The 26676-nt window shown below is 35.0% G+C and overlaps 1 protein-coding gene across 2 annotated transcripts in view; it reads left to right on the forward strand.

Annotated features, from left to right (window-relative positions):
* The window catches only part of OTUD1 (OTU deubiquitinase 1), a 171206-nt gene that overhangs the window by 33491 nt on the left and 111039 nt on the right, over positions 1 to 26676 (forward strand). The window contains exon 2 of one of the 2 annotated variants that reach the window (XR_012482176.1): positions 5239 to 5419. The gene's annotated coding sequence lies outside the window, so the exon portion shown is untranslated. Of the gene's footprint in view, positions 1 to 5238; positions 5487 to 26676 lie in introns of those variants that run through there. The other variant, XM_074266918.1, reaches the window with a different exon arrangement.

Genomic DNA, 26676 nt, shown 5'->3' on the forward strand with positions numbered 1-26676 from the left:
TTGCCAATAATACGTAGAAATGCTGATGATTTGTGTGGGTTTATTTTATATACTGCAACTTTGCTGAAGCTGTTAATTATTTTGAATAGGTTTTCTAGAATTCTTAGAATATCATCCATGTGTGCTTCCTTCGTCTGCACCAGAAATAGTCTCAAGAGGTAGTTTGACTTTAAATAACATATATTTTTCACTGTTTACCTTCCTATGATTCTCTTGAGTCCTGTGTTTGTAGATTAAATATTTTGTTTAGTTCTGTTTTTTTTTTAAATAATAGAAATGATTGAAAGTTTCTTACTTCATTGAAGATTCATTGCCTCCCCTGAAAGATGATGCTCAGTCTCACTGGATACAAATAACAACGTGGTTGTTACCCCAACCTGTAACCCCAGGTCCTTTGCCTTCTGGAATATGATATTCCAGGACTTCCAATTCTTTATTGTATAGATGCTGTCAGATCCTGGGCAATCCTGACTGCTGTTCCTTGATATTTAAATTGTTTTTGTGTGGAGTTTTTGGAACAATATTTCTTGGGGTTTTCTTTGTGAGAAATCTTTCCAAAGATGATCAATGGATTCTTTCAGTGAGTATTTCCCCCCCTGTTTCTAGAACATTGGGGCAGTTTTTCTTGATGATCTCTTGGAGAATGCTATACAGGTTCTTCTTTTGATCATGGCCTTCAGGTAGGCCAATAATTTTTAAATTGTCTCTTCTGGATCTATTTTTCAGGTTGGATGTTTTTCCAATAAGGTTTTTTTTTTCATTTTCTTCTATTTTAAAATTCTTTTTAGTTTATTTTACTGGTTCTTGCTGTCTCATAGATTCATTAGCTTCTATTTGTCTAGTTCTAGTTTTTAATGTGTGATTTTCTTCAGTTAGATTTTGTATCTCTTTCCATTTAGTTCATTCCCCTTTTGAAGATTTTGTTTTCTTCAATCGATTTTTTTTTTGCATTTGGATTATTCCATTTTTTAAAAATTGCCTTCCTTTTTCAAGATGTTGACTCTCTCTCCTGTATGCTTCTCATTTCTTTTCTCATTTTTTCTTCTACCTCTTTTATTTGCTTTTTAAAATCTTTTATAGTGCTTCCAAAAAGCCTCTTTGGGTTTGAGGCCAATTCATCTCACTCTTTGAGATTTCTTCTGTGGACATTTTGTCCTTGTCTGAGTTGGTGTTTTGGTCTACCCTGTCACCATAGTAGCTTTCTATGGTCAAGGTCCTTTCCTGTTTCATGCTTCTTTTCTTTCATTTTCTTTTGGTATTTCCTCTTTTTTTTTATGATTGAGTTCTGCTCCTAGGGGATACTGTCCCAAGCTTTGAGTCTTGGCTTTGAGCACAGGGGTCCCTTGTATTTGTAAAAAGGGGTAATTTTGCCTGCTCTGTTCAGAAAACAGCCTGGTTTGCCAGAATTTGCCTTCGAGCTGGATTGGAAGTGCCCCCCTGATCTGCTCCTTTGCTGAGCCAGGAATAAGGTTCTCAATTGCTGATCTGCTGTGATTAAGACCCTCTAACCGGCTTTCCCAGAGTCTGTCTAAGGTGGGCTGAATAAATACCCTTTTCACCCCAGTGAGCTTGACCTTGAAACTTTTCCAGTTTATCTTTAACTAGAGAATGGTTTCATTCTGTCATAGTTTTTTTCAGGAGTTTGGTACCATGTAGTTTTAAAAGGAAACTGGAAGAGCTCAAGAACCTTTTTAGATTCACTCCATCATCTTAGTTCCACCCCCAGAAGTCATATACCCCAACTCATTTAGTCATTCTTCAATTGTTGAACAGCCTCTTACTTTCTGTTTTTTTTTGCTACCACAAAAAGAAATGTTATTAATATTTTTATACAAAAGGATCTTTTCCCCTTCCTTGATCTTTTGTGGGTATAGCTCCCTAGCAGGAATATACTTGGTCACACTATTTAGTAACATTTTTTTGCTTATAATTCCAAATTGCTTTCTAGAATGCTTGCATCTATTCATAGGTCCTCCAACAGTGCATTGATAAATCCTTTTTCTTCACACATCCTCCATTTATCACTTTACTTTTTTTGTCACCTTTGACACTGATGGGTGTGAGGTGGAATCTAAGAATTGCTTTAATTTGCATTTCTCTAATTAGTAGGGAGCATTTGGAGAATTTTTTCATATGGTTACACATAGCCTAGTTTTTTTGTTTTTTTTTTTCATTTGAAAGCTGCCTGTTCACATCCTTAAACTGCCTGTTCATATCACTTGGAGGATGATTCTTAATCTTATAAATCTGACTCAGTTGTTTATATATCTTGGAAGTGAGACCTCTATCAAAGAAACAGGTTGAAAAGATTTACCCAGCTTATTATTCCTTTTATATAAACTTTATTAGATTTGTTTGTGTAAAAACTTTTAAAATTTTATACAATTAGAATTATTAATTTTGTCTTCTTTTATCTTCTCAATTCCTTATTTAGCTGTGGACTTTTCTCCAATCCAAAGATGTAATAATTGATTTTTTTCCATGTCTTTAATGTGTTAAATTTAGATGGTATATCCATTTGGACCTTATCTTTTTTTTTTAATTAATGCTTTTTATTTTCAAAGCATATTTTGCATGGGTAATTTTCAACATTCACCCTTGCAAAACCTTGTGTTCCAATTTTTTTCTTCCCTTGTCCCCACCCCTTTCCCTAGACAGCAAGTAATCCATATATGCTAAACATGTGTAATTCTTATATATATATATATATATATATATTTCCACAACTATCATGCTGCATAAGAAAAATAAAATAAAAAAATAAAAAAAAATGAGAAAGAAAACAATTCAAACAAACAACAAAAAGAAGGAAAATACTATGTTATGATCCACACTCAGTCCCCACAGTCCTCTCTCTGGATGCAGATGATTCTCTTCATTACAAGACCATTGGAACTGGCCCGAACTATCTCATTATTGAAAAGATTCACATGCATCAGAATTGATTATCATATAATCTTATTGTTGCCGTTTATAATGATCTCCTGGTCCTGCTCATTTCACTCAGCATCAGTTCACATGAGTCTTTCCAGGCCTCTCTGAAATTATTCTACTGATCATTTTTTTCTTTTTCTTTTTTCTTTTTTCTTTTTTCTTTTTTTTTTTTTTTTGCCTGAGGCTGGGGTTAAGTGACTTGCCCAGGGTCACACAGCTAGGAAGTGTTAAGTGTCTGGGGTCAGATTTGAACTCAGGTCCTCCTGAGTTCAGGGCTGGTGTACTATCTACTGCCCTCATTTAAAATTTTATTTTTTTTTCTGCTGATCATTTCTTCTTCTTATTATTCCATATTCCATAACATCCACTCAGTTTCCAGTTCCTTGCCAATACGAAAAGGGCTGCCACAAACATTTTTGCACATGTGGGTCCCTTTCCCTCCTTTATGATTTCTTTGGGATATAAGCCCAATTGTAACACTGCAGGATCAAAGGATATGCAGAGTTTGGTAGCCCTTTGGGCATATGAACCTTATCTTTGAATAAAGTGTGAAATAAATTTATCAGATCAGTATATCCTCCATTTTGTTCAATTTTTCCCAGTAGTTTTTGTCAAATCGTGAATCCTTATTCCAGTGGCTGTGATCTCTGTGTTTATAGATTAGACACATTTGCTTCTATATTTTACATATATATCTATTTGATTGTTCAATCAATATATATGTCTTTTAGCCAGTACAAAATTATTTCAGTAATTAGAGCTTTAGAGTACAGTTTGAGATCTGGCATTAGTAAGCCCCTTTCATTATTATTTCTTCTTATTATTAATGCTCTTAAGAGTCTTGACTTTTTTCTAATCATTTAGATTTTGTTACCGTTTTCCTAATCTATAAAATAATTTTTGGTAATTTATGTGGCATTGAATATCTAAATTAATTTATATAATATCTTTATTTTATTTTATTGGTTTATTCAACTCATGCACTATTAATTTTTCCCAATTATTTAGATCTGTCTTTATTTCTGTAAAAATTTGTTTGTAGTCATCCTTTTATACTTCTTGTGTATTTTTTTGAAAGGTAGATTCCCAAATATTTTATACATTCTGAAGTCATTTCAAATGGAATTTATGTATTTCTTCCCACTGGATTTTATTGGCATTATATACAAAGACTAATGCTTTGTGTGAATTTGTTTTATAACCTCCAAGTTTGCTGAGATTATTGTTTTAATTAATTTTTTCATTGATTCTTTGAAATTTCTTAAGTACACTGTCATTTTTTCTTTACATATAGTTGCTCCATTTTATTTTCCTTATTGTTACAGCCAACATTTTTAGTCCTATGTCAAATAGAAATAGTGGCAAAGTACATCTTTGTTTCCTCCCCAGAATTTATCACAATTATTGTTCTTAGTTTTAGATATATATTGTATGCTATTTATCATTTTAAGAAGAGGACTATTTATCTCTCTGTTTTCTAGTATTTCTAATAGAAGTAAGGGTTATATTTTGTCAAAAGCTCTTTCTTTATCTTTGTACATAATTATATATGTTTTGTTGATTTTTATCATTGATAAGATTAATTAAGTTGGAAACTTTCATAATAATAAATGAACCCTGGCTTTCTGGCACAAATCCAATGTGCTCATATTGTAAAATCTTTGTAATATGTTGTTTTGGCCTCTTTGATAATATTTTATTTAAAATTTTTGCATCCATGTCCTGGTTTATGGTTTTGTTTTTCTATTTTGTGTCTCTCTAGTTTGTGTTTTACGATTCTAACCATATCAGAGAAGGAATTTGGTAGTGTGTGTTCTTTTGGTATTTTTCCAAGCAATTTATGAATTGATGGAACTAATTATTTTTAGAATGTTTGATAGAATTCACCTATGGCTCCATCTGGTCCTGGATTTTTGCAAATAGCCATTGTGGGAAGTTGTTTTGTTTGGCTATGTAAACTGTCCCCTCACCTCCCTTATTTTCTCTTCTCCCTCCTCTCCTGTCTTCTCTTTTCTTGGCTGATGTGGAAAAACAATGTATTTCTGTTCATTTTTCTAATTGAAAGATATGGGATACTATAAATGTGAAACATTGCATATATTTTCAAGTTTAAAGTCATTGTTTTATTATTTCAACTTAATTGTTTTAATTTGTTACAAAAGACTTGTCAAGAAGGGGTAGTAATCTTTAAATATTTGTAATATAAAAAAGAAAATGCATCAACAAAACAAATTAAGAATTTTTTTAAAAAAATAAATCTCAACCACCTTTTTCTTTTTCTCTCCTTTTTTTTTCTTCTTTTAGGTAAATAAAGTTTCACACACCAACATGTCCACAACAGAAATAGATCTACTTCTTGGAATTGATCCTTGTAGTAAAAGTTGGCATTGGCTAGCTATCCATTTCCTCCATGTCACTTCTCTGACCAATGCACTCCCAATTAGAAAACTATGGCATACGTGGGAAAAAACATGATTGTGAGGAGGTAAGCTACTAAAATTCGCATCTTGACTTGCAAGGTAGATGAGCCAAAGAAATGAAGAATGGGGAGAGAATGGAGAGAAGAAAATTAGAAAAATGGATGAGAAAAGAAGAAAGAGAATAGGTTATAACATTTGACTCTTTCTGTGTTGGAACTATTAGAGAAGTATCAAGAAGCTTTAAATAAATAAAGAAGGCTGACTATGCAAAGCACAATTGGCTGTGTATGACCAAGTATTCCGAGAGTGTGGCTTTCTGAATTGTTTCTTAATTTCACAATTCAAACTCAACATTTATTAGGCACCTAATATGTCTTACTTATGGTTGAGACAAAGCTATCTTGAGGGTAATCCTGATGAGATGTCAGAAGAAGCAGACATAATTGAAATTACTGAACAATAACAATAACATTTTACTAAACATTGGGAGATAGAGATGAAAAATGGTATATCCTTGCCTACAAAGTTCTACTAGAGAAAATATAATGTGTACAAGTAAGTATACAGCTAAATTCTAGTAATGAGAATAATGAATTCTATGAAATGATTGTATTTATTTAAATTTACACAATTTGAAATTATAATTCTATATAAAATCAGGCATTTGGTTCTAAACTATTGGAAATAGGCAGAGCAAATTCATGGGATTCATTACTAGACAAGATTTAGCTATAATATAAGATAAACAATCAATTACTCAATCAATAAATATTAAATTCCTACTATGTGCCAAGCAAGGCAAGGGAGAATTTATTTAAAATCTCTAAAAGGGGGCAGCTAGGTGGTACAGTGGATAGTAGATAGAGCACCAGCCTGAAGTAAAGAGGATCTGAGTTCACATGGGGCCTCAGATGCCTAACCTAGCTGTGTGACCCTGAGCAAGTCACTTAGCCCTAATTGCTTCAGGGGAAAAAAATTTCTAAAAAATTTGAGAAGGGAAAGAAAATTCTTCAGTGGGTGATCAGGGAAACTGGAGAAGGTAACAACTGATTAAAGTACATTTAGGGAAAAGAAGGATTTTAACAGAACTGAAGAGAAGGAGTGAATAATATGATCATTGGGCATGGGCTACATGAAAGATGGCAGTTAAGATTAAAGAATAACTAATATTGCAATTGGGTCAGTAAAATATAAACTCTTTAAAGAAAAAAATGACATTTGTGTCTTTGTATCCTCTGTGTATTGCATATAGTAAGTGCCTAATACATATTTATTGAATGAAATGGGAATGTAGAATGTACAAAGGATAATGATTTAACAGATATAGTAGAGGTGAAATTGACAGAATTGGGAGACAGCTTGGTTATGGGAAATGAGGGAAAGGGAAGAATCAGTGATGACTGAAGTTTTAAGTCTGAATGATTGATATAATGGTGATAAACCATCAATAAAAATGGAGGAATTTGGAAGAAAGGTGACTTGGGGAGGGGAGGAAGAGAATGAGTTCAATTTTGAATGTGTCTTACTTGAGGGATTGGCAGGTTAAATAAGTAGAAATTTGCAGTAAGTAAGGGGAAGATTGGACCTGGACATCCAGTTTGGGACTTATCTGTGTAGATATTTATTGTTCATTGAATTCATAGAAGCAGATGAGTTAACCAAGTAATGTATGGGAGTAAGTGGAAGGGACAAACTGTATCCCAGATGAATGATTGTTAAGTCAGCCATGAGATCTGGTTGATTATGATTGCATGAACAATACCTCCTATAGGAAAGTTTAGGTAAAGATAGCAATGTTTACGTTAGTATGTACTTATATATGTGACACTTTAGTTTTCTGATTAAATGTTTAATAACATGTATCATTTGTGTGTTATCTCTGGCAGGAATGGTCTGGGAAACTCATGTTTGAGTTTATCTGATGACATTATTGGGAGGATACCTTTGTAGTACTTACTGATATATCTCTCTTAGAGCTGAATATAGGTCCTGGGTCTCTTGTTGGGGGACACATACTTTCCTGGGAAGGAATGATGAACTCCTCCAGAAGGTACCTCTTTGCAAGGAGCTGAATGAACATGTCCAGGTCCATTGGGAGTGTTTAACAAAGATCTGCATCCGTAATCTTATCACAAATAAAAAAGAAAGTAATTCTTTCCTCTCTCCCTCTTTGCCTCTGTCCCTTTCTCTGCCTTTGTCTCTTTCCCTGTCTCTGTCTCTATATCTTTCTGTCTCTCTGTCTCTGTCTCTCTGTTTCCCTGTCTCTGTCTCTATATCTTTCTGCTCTCTGTCTCTCTCTGTCTCTTTCTCTCTGTTTCCCTGTCTCTGTCTTTTGCAAACCCCACAATTCATGCTTCCAATATTAATATAGTTAAGATAATAGCCACCTGCAATATCATGTAGGTGAGGGGTTCTATGTTTGTGAAATATATGATAAACTTGCAAGGTTAGCCACAGGCCAGGGAAATGGTTCTTCCTTCCTCTTTAGCTCCTTTAATTAGTTAAAATACCCAGAGATTCTGAAGCATGGTCCAGAAACAAGTCAAGAACATAACATCTTGATTCTTCATCAAATAAAATACATGAAAATCCAAAGTCAAGCTGGGGAAGGGAGATTTGGCAATGTTACTGATAAGAAAGCATGAAATAACAGCTCTGAACAATTAAATCAGCATCAATTTTGCTAAATTATTGTTGTATTCTATGTTACAAGAGATGATATTAAAAACAAAAATAATTTCCACCCCAAAGAATCTCTCTTCCCCTTCGATGAAACCCAACCCCAAATCTATGACTTTCTTTTCTTTCTGATGACCTAAAGACATTGGTACTTGATATCAATGGAGGATGTTGGTATAGGACACCCTTGAGACCTTTCAAAGAAAATAAAATAAACACACATTAGGTCCATTAAATAACCATTAATTTGTCTCAGGACCCATTTGGCTATATCATATCTTTGAATGGGTGGTCTAGGGTTGGAGTTAGAAAAAAGTTCAAATCAGGCCTTAACCACTTATGAATTGTATCATACTGGGCAAATCATTTAACTCCGTTTCCCTTAGTTTCCACATGGGTAAAATTAGAGAAGGGAGTGGCAAATAATTCCAATATATTTGCCAAGAAAATCTTAATTTGACTCACAAAGAGTTGAATATGATTAAAAAATGACCAAACAAAAACATATCCTAGAATATGATTTATCAGGATAAATCAGTTATACTTTGCATTATTCTTTCATTTCCCTGATGTAAGTGCAAGCTTACTACATAATCTTAATAAGATAAAAAGGGGAATGAGAGGGAACATCTCTATGGCCACATACTATTAATTCTTTGATTCACTAAAACAAGGTGAACCCACTATATTTAAGACACCAGGGATTCCAGGGACCTTGGAATATACAAAACTCTTAGGAACTTCTCTTTTACCTGAGGAGAAAAGATTTTAACAAATAAAACCAAGCAGATAATTTTAAAAATTCACCTTCATTGCCAAATGGATAGTGCAAATAATTATAATAGAAATTAAGATGGAAGGGAAGTAATTTTAGCCTGGGATGATTTGGGAAAGTCTTCATAGAAAAATGGGATTTGAGTCTTGTCATTTAATTTTTTTTTAAATTATGAAGTGGAAAAGCATCAACTATTATGAACATTTCCATGTATAAAGAAAGAGCATGAATGTACAGAAACCGTGAAACCAGCACATATGGCTTATTCCTCTTAATATACATTAAATTTAATGTGATAGTACATACCAACGTTTCTCTGTTTTTATACATTCCCTTTGCTTTCTGGTCTCCTCTGGGTAATTTTTTCATTGATGCTCTTTCTTTCTTTCTTTCTTTTTTTTTTTTTGCATCACTATCACTACTCCCTTATTTTCTTCCATAATTCTGTTTACCCTGCTCAAATAAAAGCCCTTTCTTGACTTTTCTTAAAAGTATAATTAAAACATATTTGTGTTGTGATAATTGTCTAAGAAATTGAATGTTTGGAAATAAATGTTTCATTATGTATCTATATAGTCCATCACCTCTAAGAAGTGGGAAGCATGCACCATCTGATTGGTCATTGCATCAACTAATTAAATACCCAGAATTTTTTTTTAAAAGAAGATCCATTATTGCATTGTTTTATAGAACTCCTGATAAATACATTTTCCCTAACGATGCAGATAGGCTTCTGTTCTGTAATATTTAGAATCAGAGACTATTTATTGGGATATAGAAAGGTTGATCATATAGACTTAGAAAGGATTTTAAAATCCAAGTCTTCCTGACTCTTGCCCCACTTTCCACAAAATGGCAAGGGAGACTTTGCTAATTGTTTATTGTAAATTCTGGTAAATTCTTGGTATCTACTATATTTCCCTAATACACTAGCTCAGTAACCCTATCAAAATGGGAAATGAATTTGCACAACCTATTCTTGCTGTCTCTTTATGATCAGAGTTTCCTTTGTTAGATATTCACTAACAATCTCTTTCACAATAAATTCCAGGACTTTACCAGGGATTCAATCTGAGCTCTTTACTTACTAATACAGTGTGCTCATTTTAACAATCAGAAAGAGTGCTGGAGCTGCAGTCAGGAGGATCTGAATCCAAACCTAACTTCTGATATTTATTGGCAGATTATTTAATTCTCTGAGTCTGGACTTCCTCTGTATAATGGGAGTAAGAATATCTGTAGTACATATTTCATAAGGGTGTTATGATGATCCAGTGAAATAATATATGGAAAGTGCTTTAGAAATTTTAATTTGCTGTTCAGTCATTTTTCAATTGTGTACGATGCTTCATGACCCAGTTTGGGGTTTTCTTGGTGAAAATACTGGAGTGTTTTGCTATTTCCTATTCCAGCTCATTTTACAGATGAGGAAACTGAAGAAAACAAGGTTAAGTGACTTGCCCAAGGTCACAGAGCCAGTAAGTATCTGAGGTTAGATTTGAAGACAAGAAGAGGAGTCTTTCGGACTCCAGGCTCGGCACTCTCCTCATTATGGCACCACCCATGTCAATATTTTCTCTTGGTAGAGGTGGTATTGATGATATATATAGATATAGATATATTTTTTAGCTTAATTGTTTAAATGAAAATTACAAAATTATTTTAATTAGGTGATAGAGCCATTTAGAAATGTTTAGCTGAGAGTGTTGATCATTGGATCAATGTCAACATGGAGGTTTTTAGCAGCATACTTTTTTGTTTGCTCCCCATTTCTGTTCTGCTCAACATTTTTATGCCTTGGATGGATTATAAATTACATAATCATAATGATGATAGGGAGCTGAGAGGGATAGCTAATGTGCTGGATTACCCAATTGGCATACAGAAAGATCTCGAGCCTAGAATAGTGGGTGTAAGTGAAAGGGATAAAACTGAACTAGGACAAATGTAAAGTATTGCATTTAGATTTTCAAAAATTCACAAGATAAATTAGTTCTCATGTGAATGGCTCATGTGAAAAAGCAAAGAAACAAAGAAAACCCAACCAACCAATATAGAATTTTTAGTAGACTATATGCTCCCTAGGAGTCATCGGCATGATATCAGCCAAAAAAAGTTAATACAGTCTGAAGGTGCTTTGATAAAAATAGATTTGTCCAGAGGAAGGAAGGTTACAGTTTTCTTGTACTCTGCCCACTCAGGGCCCCCTCTTCTGGAAAAGCGGGACCGGGACAGTGTGACACTAGGAACCTTGCCATAAATAGAACAGTTTAAGGAGTTGCCTTGGCTTGGACAAGAGGGGCTTTAGGGAATATATAATCATAGTCTAATGTTTGAAAGCCTTCTGCTTGGTAGAGGAGGGCAGAATTAGAATAAATTGGAATGGCTTAGAAATTCCAAGGAGGCAGACTTTAGTGTACTAAAGGGAAAACTTCCTAGCAATTAGAACTCCTTAAAAATTCCACAGAGTTAAGACGTTCCTCATTACTAGAGATTCTTAGATTCGACAGGATGACAAGATGACTGATACTGTAGATGGGGAACCATGATTTGGGTAGAGATTGGACTACATAACCTTGGAAGTCCTTACTTCTAAATCAGAAGGGGGTTGATCTTAGAAAAGTGACAAGCTCTGTCTTCACCCTTTGTTACTAAAATTTATTTTTAGTCACTTTTTTGACGTGTTAAAAGCTTCTTATGAGTATATAAGACAATATACTCTTTTAGCACAATAATTTACTCTTGCTCGATTGATTTGCTAATGAATATTACCCAATGGGTAGAAGTCAGGATAATGAGTAGGTGCTGATTAAATTGATACCTGTCTAAAGGATGGTATATTTGACTAATGTTGTTAGTCTCAATAGTGTGTCTATTTTATTAATTCTCAGTAAGCCCCAAAGGGCAAAAGAAGGTGGAGAAAATGGGTATTGTGCAAATGGATACAGCCTTCTTTCTGAGTACAAGGGTAATATGATTTACTTACCTGTCTCCATGACTATATCAGATATCTTTCAGATTATTAAACCACAAGAAATCTGTAACTCTTAGGTGGCCATGTGCTTTGCAAAGTTGACATTTGTTTAAGATTTTGAAGGACGTTTTAGTATGGAAACTAAAGGTTGAATGGGCATAGTATTTGTCGACAGTCTCCTTTCCAGACTGAAGTTGGATATTTGGTGAGAATGATGTAGGAAGCACACATGCCTTTGCCAGAACTGTCTTCTGCCAGGGTCATGCAGTCAGATCCAACTGAACTCAGTACTTTCATTTAAAAACTTGAAAGAGTTTACTTACTTTCTCTGTGCCTTTTTTCCCCATTTTACAGATGGATAACTGTTTGACTAGGTTTGCATTAGAAAATGTGGAAAATAGATCTGGGGTTAGACAATATCTTCTTGGGGGTCTTAGGAGACTTCAAGATCAATAAGTGTCAACAACAGAGTGACATTCACACAGAAAAGCAAAGGTCATGTTAGGGCATTGAAACAACCATAGCATTCAGAACTACCCAGAGCTGCAGTACTCAGTGTAGACAGACTGAAATATTGTATTCAGTTCTGGCAATTGTATATTAAGGAAGGATGCAGACAATAATAATAGTAGGTAGTGTTTGTATAGCACTTTAAGGTTTGAAAAACACCTTATGTGTGTTATCTCATTTGATTGTTACAACAACCCTGGGAGTAATAATAATAATCTTATTATCACTCCTGCCCTCATTTACAGATGAGGAAACAGAGACTCAGAAAGGTTAAGTGGTTTATCTGGGGATTATTCAGCTAGTAGATGTCTGGAGCAGGATTCTCGCTTGGGGCTTCCTGACCACATTCAGCACTCTGCACTGAGCTGTCTCTTACCATTTTGTAAATTTACATATAGTACTTGAAGGCTGGCAAAGCTCCTTCCTCATCACAACCCTATTAGTGGGAAGTTCAAGTGTTGTTATCTCCCTTTTATGGATGAAACAGTGTCTGAAAAGTTAACTAATTAACTGATGGGCACATAGCTAGTGAGTTCCAGAAGTGGAATCGAGACCCAGATTTCTACCGATTCCAAATCCGACCTCTTCGGACTGAGCCGTTTGGTTTCTCAGAAAAGCTGTAAAGCACCTAGAAGAAGTATTCTGAGACAGAGAAATAGCTAGTTAGTATTTATATAACTCTCTAAGATTTGCAAAGAGCCTTACATATGCTGAAACAGAGATGCCCTGTTTTACTCAGGTTTACATATCTAATAAGTATCTGAGTCAGAATTTGAATACAAGTCCAAAATCTTAGGCTCTCTCCATCTTGCCAGACGTTTCTGAGAGGCCTAAAAAGTGAGGGTATTTAGCTTGAGAAAAGAACCCTTAGGAGGAGGAATATAAACATCTTAAGTTTTTGAAGGGCTGTTGTATGGGCATTTGGGTGGTGCAGAAAACTCCAATCTCAGATACTTTCTAGCTGTGTGACTCTGGGCAAATCACTTACCCCATTTGCCTCAGTTTCTTTATCTGGAAAGTGATCTGGAGAAGGGAATGGCAAACCACTCTGGTATCTTTGCCAAGAAAACCCCAAATGGCAAGAACATTAACAACAACAATGTGGAAGTGGAAGTGGTACCACATTCCGTTTTTCTGGTAGCAGAAATAGGGACATAGTGTGATGGAGCCAAATTTAAATTTCATGTAAGGGAAAGTCACTTCCAAATTAAAGCAAAATGGGCTGCTGAAAGATGCAGTGGGTTCCCCCCAGAGGAGACTTTCAGGCAGAGGCTGGAGGACCACTGGTGTCATAGAAAGAATTCTTGTTGAGGTCAGGATTGAACCAGATGATCCCTGAAATCTTTTCTAGCTCTGAGATTCTGGGACTTCTGGCCCAGTATTGGGACACATCCTTAACAGAAATATTTTTAAAATTTCTGAGTAGATTTCATGTTATAAATCTTCCCCATGCTGAAGATTGTCCAATGCTCATTTTTAAAATAGGGTAAAATGCAGCTTTTGCAATTACCATGATCCTTTCCTTAGTGAATGAGCTTTGGATGATGCAAGATTGGTTTCAGAGGGCATGACATAACCTGGAACAAGAATTTAAGTCAACATTGCTTAGGAAATTGTATAACTGTAGCTCCTAGAAACAACAGTTAGGGGTTTATCTACAATGTAAATATTCTGAAATGCTGTTTTGATGGGGGAAGATTTTCTTTTGGAATTGTCAGTTGGACTTGGAGGAAAGTTGAGATTATTGATCTAGATAAATCTCTTAAATCAGAGTTGTAAGAAGGCCACAAGCCTTAAACAGAGTCTACACTTAGAATCTTGGAACAGGGATAGTAACCATCACCCTTTGAGACTGATAGTAATTAAACTCAACATGAAATGGGAAGGTATCGGTGAGCTAACAAATACTCTGAATGGTGATGTGAGTCAAGAGAATAGAGTATAAATAAGACATTATAATGGGAGATTTAATATGATTTGACAATTGTTTGGATGAGATAAAGTGAGGGAGAGGGAAAATCTAGGATAATGTTGAAAATATGAATCTGCATATTCATATGTGGATGATGGTATTCTCAACAGAAATTGCAAAGTTTTGTACAAAAGTTTTGAAGAGAAGATTAAAAGCTCTTGGAATAAATTGAATTAGAAATGCCAGCAGCAAATAAAGCTCCCTGGCCAAGAGATTGGTGATAAAAAACAAGAGCCCTAGTGAGAGATGAGAAGTGGTGATGTAAATTTGGAGATTGTTCTGCATAGAATTAATAATTGAATCCAGGAGATCTGGTGAGATGACCAGTGGAGAAAGCACATAGAGAGAAATGAAGGTGATTGACTTAAGACAGAGCCTTAGGGGCCACCATCTGTTTCAGGGGGGAGTGATAGGTAATGATCCAGCAAAGGAGAGAATAAAGAGTGATTGATAGAAAGGAATGAAATAGAACCATGGCACCAAAGGAGAAGATGATTACAAGGAGAACAGACATATGTTAGAAGCTGCAAAGCAGTCAAGGAGGAAGACAACCAAGAAATAACCTCTGAACAGTGTACAAAGGGTTTAGAAATGAGTCAGTGGGGAAAAGGAGGAGGTGGTAAATGTTATGTGACTTTCTCAAAGTTTGGTTATGAAACAAGACATATAGGGAAGAGATAACAAGTTGATAACCTGAGGAAGGATGGGGATGGCAAGGTCAAGTGAAAGTTAGAGAAGGAAACACTGGCCCATACCTAACTAGCTTTCGGAGTCTTTATTAAATTTTGAGTAGGAGAATTTATTTGTCATAATTTGGCAATTGCTACAGATCCAGGCTTGATTTATTGTATTGTTGTTTGATTAGAGTTGATAAAGTGTTAATAATGCAGATTAAACTTTTAAGTTTACTGCATTTCTTCTTCTACTCTCACTCCCATCCCATTCTGGTGATTAAACATTTGCCAGAATACCCCTGTATTGCTTTATAAACATTGAGCTCAGCAGGAGTGTAATGGAACGCTCAGGGGATGAAGTCATCATCGCCCGAATGGCTGATAATAATAATAATAACTGGCATTAATATAGTTTTTAAGATTTGCAATGTGCTTTTCTTCCATGATTTCCTTCGAGTCTCATAACACCCCTGCTTAAGGATAAGAAACTTGAACACAGTTGTATTCAATAGAGAATGAGCCAGAAGAGAGGGAGAGATTAAAGATGAGATTGAGGGGAGGGAATGATCAATGAGGCAAATTTATGGAGGTGTAAAAGGGGATGGGCTCCAAGGTACAAATAGAAGGGTTAACTGGCAAGGGGTAGCTAGGTGGTGTAGTGGATAAAGTGCTGGGCCTAGGGTCAGGACCACTGATCTTGCTGAGTTAAAATTCTGGCCTCAGGCACTGACTAGCTGGGCAAGTGACTTAATTCTGTTTGCCTCAGTTTCCTCATCTGTAAAATGAACTGGAGAAGGAAATGACAAACCAGTCCAGTGTCATTGCCAAGAGAACCCCAAATGGGGTCACAAAGGATTGGACAAGACTGAAGTGACTGAAAAACAACAAGAAAATATTACAAGAGATTGGCATTTAGATAGTGGATAGAATGATCATCTACCTGCGTTCAAACCTGGCCTTAGACATTAACTGTGTGATACTGGACAACTCACTCAACCCTGCTTGCCTCAATTTGTCCATCTGTAAAATGAGTCAGAGAAGGAAATAGCCAATCACTCCAGTATCTTTGCCAAGAATCCCCCAAATGAAGTCATGAAAAATTACACATGATTGAAAACTACTGAACAAGAACAATTTCAAAAGATGGATCCCTGCAAAAGGGGGGAGCCTTTTTTATTTGGAAATGAAGATCATATCAAAACAAAAGATATAAATAAAAATTTAAAAATGAGAAAGGTAGAGTTATCAAACTATTATAGATGTAGAGCAGGTTCCCTTTAAGATTATATTTTCCATTTATTCTGACTGGGCTCATTAATCAACTTTGTACTATTAATTAATAAAGCAAGCTTTCTTACTGGGAAGAGAATGTGCTGTTCCAGCCAGCCAATATCAATGTTCCAGAGAAATCTGCAGTTCTATTTTTCATTGCAAATTAGAAACTTGGCCTTTTGTTTGACAATCTTCTGAAGAGTGTGGCTACCATGATTCACTCCTCTGGAACCTGATCATGTCTGAGTGGGATGATAAAATCGTTCTGGAGGTTACAAAGCTGAGGATTATCCCCTTGCCCCATATTCATTCTGCCAGAATGCTGCCCCATCATCAGACTCAGCCTCAAAGTCCAGAAAGCCCTCCCTTTAATACTATCACCTTAGGGGAAGTTGTCCCAATGGGGATCTTCAGTCAAGTCATCAGTGACAGTCTTTTGAATTCCCACTATTCATCTAATACTTAAAAGTAGGAGAAATGTGAGATGTGATTTCTGTCCACATTGACCTTACACCATAATTGGAAAGGCAGGAAACACATATTAAGCAATAAGCAAGGCAGTATTATATATGCTGATGAAGTAAGGTGCTAAATTATATATTACCAGTTGGTACAAAGGATTGCATATAATTTGCTAACTTGGCAACATAGGTAAGAAGTACAAAGAAAGTTAGAAGAGAAAAAAAAATCTGTGGGCTACAAACATCAGGAAAGACTTTGTGGAAAAAGCTGGAAAAGCTAAATTGAATTCATTTCAACAAACAATCATTGTGCCGTCTACTTGTGTGTAAGACAAAGTGTTCCTCGGCATGGGATTGGGGATAGAGGGCGGCATTTGCAATCAGGGAGACCTGGCCTCAGGTTCTGATACTTCCTAACTGGGTTTACCAGGGGCAACCCCTTTGATCTCTCAATGCCCTAGGCAGCTCACTAAAACTGGAAATTATAGATAAATTGCCAGTCTGCATGGCAAAGAGAGTTTGCACACTGGGAGATTTTTACATTGAAAAAAATCCTTTGCCCAGATATCTCCCCACCTAGATCTCCCCCTTCCCTTAGCTACCCAGATATGCTAAACTTTATACCAGGTGCTGGGATTAAAAGGCTATAAATGCAAATTTCTTAAGGAGCTCAGAGAATGGATATAATATGGACACACTTTTTTTTTTTAATTTTTTGCTGAGGCAATTGGGGTTAAGTGACTTACTGAGGGTCACACAGCTAAGAAGTGTTAAGTGTCTGAGATCAGATTTGAACTTAGGTCCTCCTGACTTCAGGGCTAGTACTCTGTCCACTGCACCACCTAGCTGCCCCTGGAAAAGAGAAGGATTTATATCATTCAACAGCAAATTGTAAGCCTGGGTTCCTCACTTTTCCCCCTAATCCATGCTCCTCTGGCTATATATGTTGATAGATGAAATTTCTCCCTTTAAACTTCTAATACTGATGAAATCATAGCTCTAATCTCTTGTGGTTTTTCACTCATTTTTGGTCATGTCTTTGAGATCCCATTTGGGGTTGACAATGTTGGTCTTTCTAAGTAGGCTTTATTCTAATTTCCCTTATTCCCTCAATCTTTTGTCTCCCTGTCCAAGTCAGGATACATGATATGTAGCTAGAGCTGTTCAAAAGGTACCTATAAGTAAGGCATCATAAAGTAGTGGAAAGAGATTGCCTTTGGAGTCAGAATATCTCATATCTGCCATTTTTCTCACCACTCAGTCTTTGGAGACTGTGGAATTCCATTATATGCAGTCAGATAGCTTCACCAGAAGAATTTTGTCTGTTGTTTTGTACCAAAGAGTATGTAATAGATTACTGATGAGGAAACTCCCTGCCAATGTAGACTAGCCCCTAAGCTCCAATTAACAGTTTTGCAGAGGTGCCTTGGGGCTCTGAGATAGTAAGTGATTTGTGGGGGATCTCCCAATTTGTAAGTGGCAAAGGCAGGGTTTGAATTTAGTTTCTTCAGATGCTAAATCTCACTCTCTATCCACAACCCCACACTTCTATGAACATGCAGAAAAACAAAGAGAGTTGTAGCAGTGGATTGACCACCAGACTTGGAGTCAGGAAGATTTATCTCCCTGAGTTCAAATCTGGACTCAGACACTTACTAGCTGTGTGATCTTGTGCAAGTCCCTTTACCCTGTTTGCCTCATCTGTAAAATGAAAAGGAAATGCAAACCACTCCAGTATCTTTGCCAAAAAAATCTCAAATGGGATCTCAAACATATGACTAAAAATGAGTGAAAAACAGCAGGAGACTGGAACTATGATTTCACTGGAAGTCTTCAGGGAGAAATTCCATCTACATTGCTATGGGAACCAAGCACACTGACTTGCTCATGGTCACACAGTCAGGATGTGTCAGAGATGTGTCTCAAATCTAGAGCATCCTGGCTGAGAAGCCAGCTCTCTATAGACTACATGATGCTGTGCTGGCCTCTTCTCTAGGCAGAAGAATATTACAATTAAAAAGATGAGTCTTTGTTTCAGAGAATCACTAAAACCACTATGCAATTTCCCAAGGTGATAGAACCCAATATCTTCTCCAGCTTCAATTTTGGATACAATTCACTGTCTGTCTGGAGTACGTGGAGAATTTTTGACTTGTATCTGGAGAAATTTAGGAAGTATGTCATTTAAATTCAAGCCAGAGTTGAAGGTGGAGGATTGTAATGATTGATGTAAAATGACCTGGGAGTACAAAATAAAATTCAAAATATTGACAGGTTTAATGTAAAATAGCACAGTTAGATGGCTTTAAAGGCAAACCTTAAATTTCTAATTTTCAAGGGAATGCTCTCTTCTTGCAGATGGTCCAGAGGGCAGGATTTTTCTCCTCATCTTATATTACATTAAAATTAATTTATACCCCAAAATGGATGATTTGCCACTATCTAATTTCCTTTCTCAGACTGATAAAAATGCAGACTAACACCTAGGGAACAAGAAAAACAGCAGAATATAACCCAGCTCCCTTCTAACATTTTTTTCAATTTAGTAGAATAAGATATTGGTATCAAGAGCATCATGCTCAATCTTTTTGAGACACAACCATTAAACTTTTTTTTTCTTATTCTGAACTTGAAAATTTCAACAAACACAAACATTTTAATATATAACAAATAGAAACAACGAACCTATGCTACTTACACGGCTTATTTTTTTAAAGTATATGATAAATTATGGATAGACCACCAGTCCTAAAGTCAGGAGGACCTGAGTTCAAATCTGGCCTAGCTGTGTGATCCTGGGCAAATCACTTAACCCCAATTGCCTCAGGAAAAAAACAAAGTATACAATAAATTTAAAAGTACATGAATAAATTTAGTCCATTTGTTCCAAAAATTGGCCCGCTTATCTGTGTTTCCTTCTAAAATCTCTTTTGTTCTTTTTTTTTTTGTGCTTTGGGGGAGGGGAATACTTAGGGGGGAAACACTGATGTTCTTTTCTTTTTTTTCTTTCTTTCTTTTTATTTAACATTGGTATCATAAGCCTCTTATTCCCTCTAATTAGACTCTTTTCCCCATTAAAAAAACCCAACAAAACCTCTCCCTTGGAACCAATACTCTTAATCAAGCAAAAGATATCCACATCTTAGTCCTGTCTGAAAATGTTTGTGTCATTCTATAGCTCTAGTCCATCATTCTTGTTAAGAATTGGATAAAATGTTTAATTATCAACTCTTCCAGAGAGTTATGCCTGGTCATTACATTAATTAGAGTTTTCTCCATGTTATTTTTCTTTAACATGTTATTTCATAAATTATCTTACTGGATTGACTTACTTCATTGTATATCTGTTTAGGAAAAGTCTTCTCAACTCAATCCACTTCTTCTTCCCTTGCTATAGTGCATTAACACCCCATTACATGCATATATTATAATTTGATTAGATATTCCCCATGTGATGGGCACTCTCAGGAAGGTTGTGAGAATCAAATGGGATAACATCTGTAAAGGATTTAGCACATTGCTAGCTATTATCATGATTATTATTACTACAAAAGTACTACTATAAATAATTTCACACAGTGGATTCTTCCCATTTCCTTTTTTCTTACTGAAGTAGATTTCTAATATTGCTAGATCAAAGAGGAAGGCACATTTTTCAGGAATCTTTCCAAACTGCTTTTCAGAATGACTAAACCAATTTTTAGCTTTACCAAGAGTGCCTCAAATGTTTTTGTCCTTCTGCATCTTCTTCAACAAATATCATTGTATTATATATATATTTGCCAATTTTTATCATCTTTGCCAATCTGATTGGTGTGATATGACACCTCACAATTGTTTTTTTTTATTATATTCATTTCTATTATTATTACTTCTTACAGGGACCTAGCCCACAAGATCAGTCCTTATGAACATTCTCAGCATACTCTACTGATGCAATCCTCAGTGTGGACTTCAGAGTATGTACAAGTATTGTTTCAGGTCTAGATATCATGTGAAGTCTCTTAATTGGCTGCTGAGCTGGAAATAGGAATGAATTTAAAAGCCACTAAATAGCCAAAGTATTTTCTTTTTCCTGCTTGGCTACATTTGAGTGAAGAGACAAGGACTGTATTAAGTACCTGCTGAAGAAAGAAGCATTGGATCTTTGTCTCTCTACCTAGACCACTGACCACATCCCCCCTCTTACCTGCTACTTCTGTCTCTGCTGTGTATTCCTGCTTTTAGCAGGGATATTTGATTCTGAGCTTTTTGAGTTTTGAGCTAGTTTTCTTCCATTCTCCTCTAATTTTATGATATGACTTTTTCTATCTAAAATCATATTTTCATTTGGAGCTTATTGTGGTATATGGTATGAGATACTGGTCTAAGCCTAATTTCTCCTAGATTGCTTTTCAGTTTTTCCTTTAGTTTTTTTGAATTGTGATCCTTACTTCACTAGTTTATGTCCTTGGATTTATCAAATGCTATGGTAATATATTTAATTCTTTCTAGAGTTTGTGTACCTGTAGCTTTTTTAAAAAATTTATTTCTGTTTTTAAACAATAGCAAATTGTTTAGATGATTGCTACTTTGTGGCACAGTCCAAAATCTAGTACTGCTAGGTCTTCTCTCCTCCTATTCTTTTTCATATTTTCCTATGAGATTCTTGATTTTTCTGTCCTTTCAGATGAATTGATAATTATTTTTCTACCACTATAAAGTAATCCCTTGATAGTTTAATTAATGTGGCATGGAATAAGTTAATTCGTTTTTATTGTGTTGACATGGCCCAACCATGAGCCATTATTATTATTTCTTATATTTCTTTGCTCCTCCTCCTACTATCCTGCTTATTATATTATTATAATATAGACATATAAATGATTTGTGTAGGTTTTTAAAAATATCCTTCTACTTTTTTGAAATTAGTGTTTCAATTAATTTTAATTAAATCTTTATGGTTTTCTAAGTAAACTATCATACTACTTTCAAAAATATATCACATTGATTTGTTGTTTTCTCATGGAATCACTATTCTAATTTTCTTTTTTCTTTTTTTTTTCAAAGAATAATTTTTAAATTAAAAACCCATATAATTCAGGAAAATGTTAAAAAGGAAATTCATTTGATATTGGCACAGTGTGAGAATAGGTGAAACTGTTACAGGTTAGGCAACTGACTGGATAATATTTCTTTTTTATTTTATTTTATAATTATAACTTTTTTTGACAGTACATATGCATGGGTAATTTTTTACAACATTATCCCTTGCACTTACTTCTGTTCAGATTTTTTCCCTTCCTCCCCCAACCCCCTCCCCCAGATGGCAGGCAGTCTTATACATGTTAAATATATTATAATATATTCTAGATACAATATATGTGTGTAGAACCGAATTTCTTGTTGCACAGGAAGAATTGGATTCAGAAGGTAAAAATAACAGTTTACACTCATTTCCCAGTGTTCCTTTTCTGGGTGTAGCTGATTCTGTCTATCCTTGATCAATTGGAATTGGATTAGCTCTTCTCTGTGTTGAAGATATCCACTTCCATCAGCATACATCCTCGTACAGTATCATTGTTGAAGTGTATAATGATCTTCTGGTTCTGCTCGTTTCACTCAGCATCAGTTGATGTAAGTCTCTCCAAGTCTTTCTGTATTTGTCCTGCTGGTTGTTTCTTACAGAACAATAATATTCCATAACATTCATATACCATAATTTACCCAACCATTCTCCAATTGATGGACATCCATTCATCTTCCAGCTTCTAGCCACTATGAAAAGGGCTGCCACAAACATTTTGGCACATACAGGTCCCTTTCCCTTCTTTAGTATTTCCTTGGGATATAAGCCTAGTAGTAGTATGGCTGGGTCAAAGGGTATGCACATTTTGATAACTTTTTGGGCATAATTCCAGATTGCTCTCCAGAATGGTTGGATTCTTTCACAACTCCACCAACAATGCATCAGTGTCCCAGTTTTCCCACAGCCCCTCCAACATTCATCATTATTTGTTCCTGTCATTTTAGCCAATCTGACAGGTGTGTAATGATATCTCAGAGTTGTCTTAATTTGCATTTCCCTGATCAATAGTGATTTGGAACACTCTTTCATATGAGTGGAAATAGTTTTAATTTCATCATCTGAAAATTGTCTGTTCATATCCATTGACCATTTATCAATTGGAGAATGGCTTGATTTCTTCTAAATTAAAGTCAATTCTCTGTATATTTTGGAGATGAGGCCTTTATCAGAACCTTTAACTGTAAAAATGTTTTCCCAATTTGTTACTTCCCTTCTAATCTTGTTTGCATTAGTTTTGTTTGTGCAGAAACATTTTAATTTGGTGTAATCAAAATTTTCTATTTTGTGATCAATAATGATCTCTAGTTCTCCCTTGGACACAAACTCTTTCCTCCTCCACAAGTCTGAGAGGTAAACCATCCCATGTTCCTCCAATTTATTTATGATTTCGTTCTTTATGCCTAAATCTTGGACCCATTTTGATCTAATCTTAGTATGTGGTGTTAAATATGGATCCATGCCTAGTTTCTGCCATACTAATTTCTAGTTTTCCCAGCAGTTTTTGTCAAATAATTAATTCTTATCCCAAAATTTGGGATCTTTGGGTTTGTTAAACACTAGATTGCTATATTGCCCTGTGAACCTAACCTATTCCACTGATCAATTAGTCTATTTCTTAGCCAATACCAAATGGTTTTGGTGACTGTTGCTTTATAATACAGTTCTAGATCAGGTACAGCTAGACCACCTTCACTTAATTTTTTTTTTCATTGCTTCCCTTGAAATTCTTGACCTTTTGTTATTCCATATGAATTCTGTTGTTATTTTTTCTAGGTTATTAAAATAGTTTCTTGGAAGTCTGATTGGTATAGCACTAAATAAATAGATTAGTTTAGGGAGTATTGTCATCTTAATTATATTCGCTCGGCCTATCCAAGAGCACTGAATGTCTTTCCAATTATTTAAATCTGACTTTATTTTTGTGGCAAGTGTTTTGTAATTTTGTTCATATAATTCCAGACACTCATTTGGTAGATATATTCCCAAATATTTTATACTATAGACCGTTATTTTGAATGGAATTTCTCTTTGTATCTCTTGCTCTTGGATTGTGTTGGTAATGTATAAAAATGCTGAGGATTTATGTGGATTTATTTTGTATCCTGCAACTTTGCTAAAATTCTAAATTATTTCTAATAGCTTTTTAGCAGAGTCTTTGGGGTTCTCTAAGTATACCATTATGTCATCTGCGAAAAGTGATAATTTGATTTCCTCATTTCCTACTCTAATTCCTTGAATCTCTTTCTCGGCTCTTATTGCCGAGGCTAGAGTTGCTAGTACTATATTGAATTGTAATGGTGGTAGTGGGCAACCTTGTTTCACTCCTGATCTTACAGGGAAAGGTTCTAGTTTATTGCCATTACATATGATGTTTACTGATGGTTTTAAATATGTGCTCCTTATTATTTTAAGGAATAGTCCATTTATTCCTATACTCTCAAGTGTTTTTAGTAGGAATGGATGTTGGATTTTATCAAATGCTTTTTCTGCATCTATTGAGATGATCATATGGTTTTTATTAATTTGATTATTATTATGGTCAATTGTACTAATAGTTTTCCTAATATTAAACCAGCCCTGCATTCCTGGTATAAACCACTTGGTCATAGTGTATTATCCTGGGGATTATTTTCTGAAGTCTATTTGCTAATATCTTATTTAAGATTTTAGCATCAATATTCATTAAGGAAATTGGTCTATAGTTTTCTTTCTCAGTTTTCAATCTACCTGGTTTAGGTATCAGTACCATGTCTGTGTCATAGAAGGAATTTGGTAGGACTCCTTCAATCCCTATTTTTTCAAATAGTTTACATAGCATTGGAGTTAGTTGCTCTTTAAATGTTTGGTAGAATTCACCTGTAAATCCATCTGGTCCTGGGGACTTTTTCTTAGGAAGTTGGTTAATAGCTTGTTCTATTTCTTTTTCTGAGATGGGACTATTTAGACTACTTACTTCTTCCTCTGTTAATCTGGGCAAGCTATATTTTTTAAGGTATTCTTCCATTTCACTTAAGTTATCGAATTTATCGGCATAAAGTTGAGCAAAGTAGCTCCTAACTATTGTTCTAATTTCCTCTTCATTAGTGGTGAGTTCACCCTTTTCATTTTCAAGACTAACAATTTGCTTTTTCTCTTTCCTTTTTTTAATCAGGTTTACTAAGGGTTTGTCTATTTTGTTGGTTTTTTCATAGAACCAACTCTTAGTTTTATTAATTAATTCAATAGTTTTTTTACTTTCAATTTTATTAATCTCACCTTTTATTTTTTGAATTTCAAGTTTTGTGTTTGTCTGAGGGTTTTTAATTTGTTCCTTTTCTAGCAATTTTAGTTGTAAGCCCAATTCCTTGGCCCTCTCTTTATCTATTTTATGCAAGTAGGCCTGTAGAGATATAAAACTTCCCCTTGTATCCCACACATTTTGGTATGATGTCTCATTATTGTCATTTTCTTGGGTGAAGTTATTAATTATGTCTATGATTTGCTGTTTTACCCAATCATTCTTTAGTATAAGATTATTTAGGTTCCAATTATTTTTTGGTCTATTTTCCCCTGGCTTTTTATTAAATGTAATTTTAATTGCATTGTGGTCTGAAAAGGATACATTTACTATTTCTGCCTTACTGCATTTGATTTTGAGGTTTTTATGCCCTAGTATATGATCAATTTTTGTATAGGCTCCATGAACTGCTGAGAAGAAAGTATACTCCTTTCTGTCTCCATTTAGCTTTCTCCAAAGATCTGTTATATTAAACTTTTCTATTATTCTATTTACCTCTTTGACTTCTTTCTTATTTATTTTGTGGTTTGATTTATCTAATTCTGAGAGTGCAAGGTTGAGATCTCCCACTATTATAGTTTTGCTATCTATTTCCTCTTGCAGCTCTCTTAATTTCTCTTTTAAGAATTTAGATGCTGCCCCACTTGGTGCATATATGTTTAATATTGATACTGCTTCATTATTTATAATTTTTAGCAGGATATAATGCCCTTCCTTATCTCTTTTAATTAGATCAATTTTTGTTTTTGCTTGATCTGAGATGAGGATGGCTACTCCTGCTTTTTTGGTTTTGCCTGAAGCATAATAGATTCTGCTCCACCCTTTTACTTTTAGTTTGAATGTCTCACCCTGTTTCAGGTGTGTTTCCTGTAAACAACATATTGTAGGATTCTGATTTTTAATCCAGTCTGCTAACTGCTTCCTCTTTATGAGGCAGTTTGCCCCATTCACATTTATGGTTAAAATGATTAATTCTTTATTGCTTGTCATCCTATCAACCCCTGCTTATGCTTTTCCCCTTTCCTTCCCTCTTACCCCCCTACCCAGTATTAAACTTGTGAATACCACTTGCTTTTCACAGCCCTCCCTTTTTAGGATCCCTCCCCCAACACCACTTGCTTTTCACAGCCCTCCCTTTTTAGGATCCCTCCCCCACCTTAAAGTTACTCCCCTTATTTTACCCCTTTTCCTCACAATTTCTGTATTCCCTTCCCCTTAGCTTACTCCTTCCCTTTCACTTTTCAATGAAGTGGAAGAAGTTTCACCATAAATTGAATATGTCTATTGATACACACTATGTTCATCTCCCTCCTTTCTTTCTCTCAGATATAATAGGTTACCTTTGCCTCTTCTTGAGATGTAGTACCACCACTTTACACTTTTTTTATGATATAATTTCCTTTCCACCTCTAGTTTCTAAGACAAATTGTACATATGGTCTTTACATATTTTTTTGGCAGAAGTATAGTTCTCAAGATTTTTTTTTACCTTTTTAGAAATCTCTTGACTTCTGTATTTGAAGATCAAACATTTTATGTAGGTCTGTTTTTTTCATCAAGAATAGATGGAATTCATTTATTTCGTTAAATGTCCATCTTCTTCCCTGGAAAACAATACTCATTCTTGCTGGGTAAGCTATTCTTGGCTGCATACCAAGTTC

The sequence above is a fragment of the Sminthopsis crassicaudata genome, chromosome 5 (genome assembly GCF_048593235.1).
Source record: "Sminthopsis crassicaudata isolate SCR6 chromosome 5, ASM4859323v1, whole genome shotgun sequence".
Taxonomy (NCBI): Eukaryota; Metazoa; Chordata; class Mammalia; order Dasyuromorphia; family Dasyuridae; genus Sminthopsis; species Sminthopsis crassicaudata.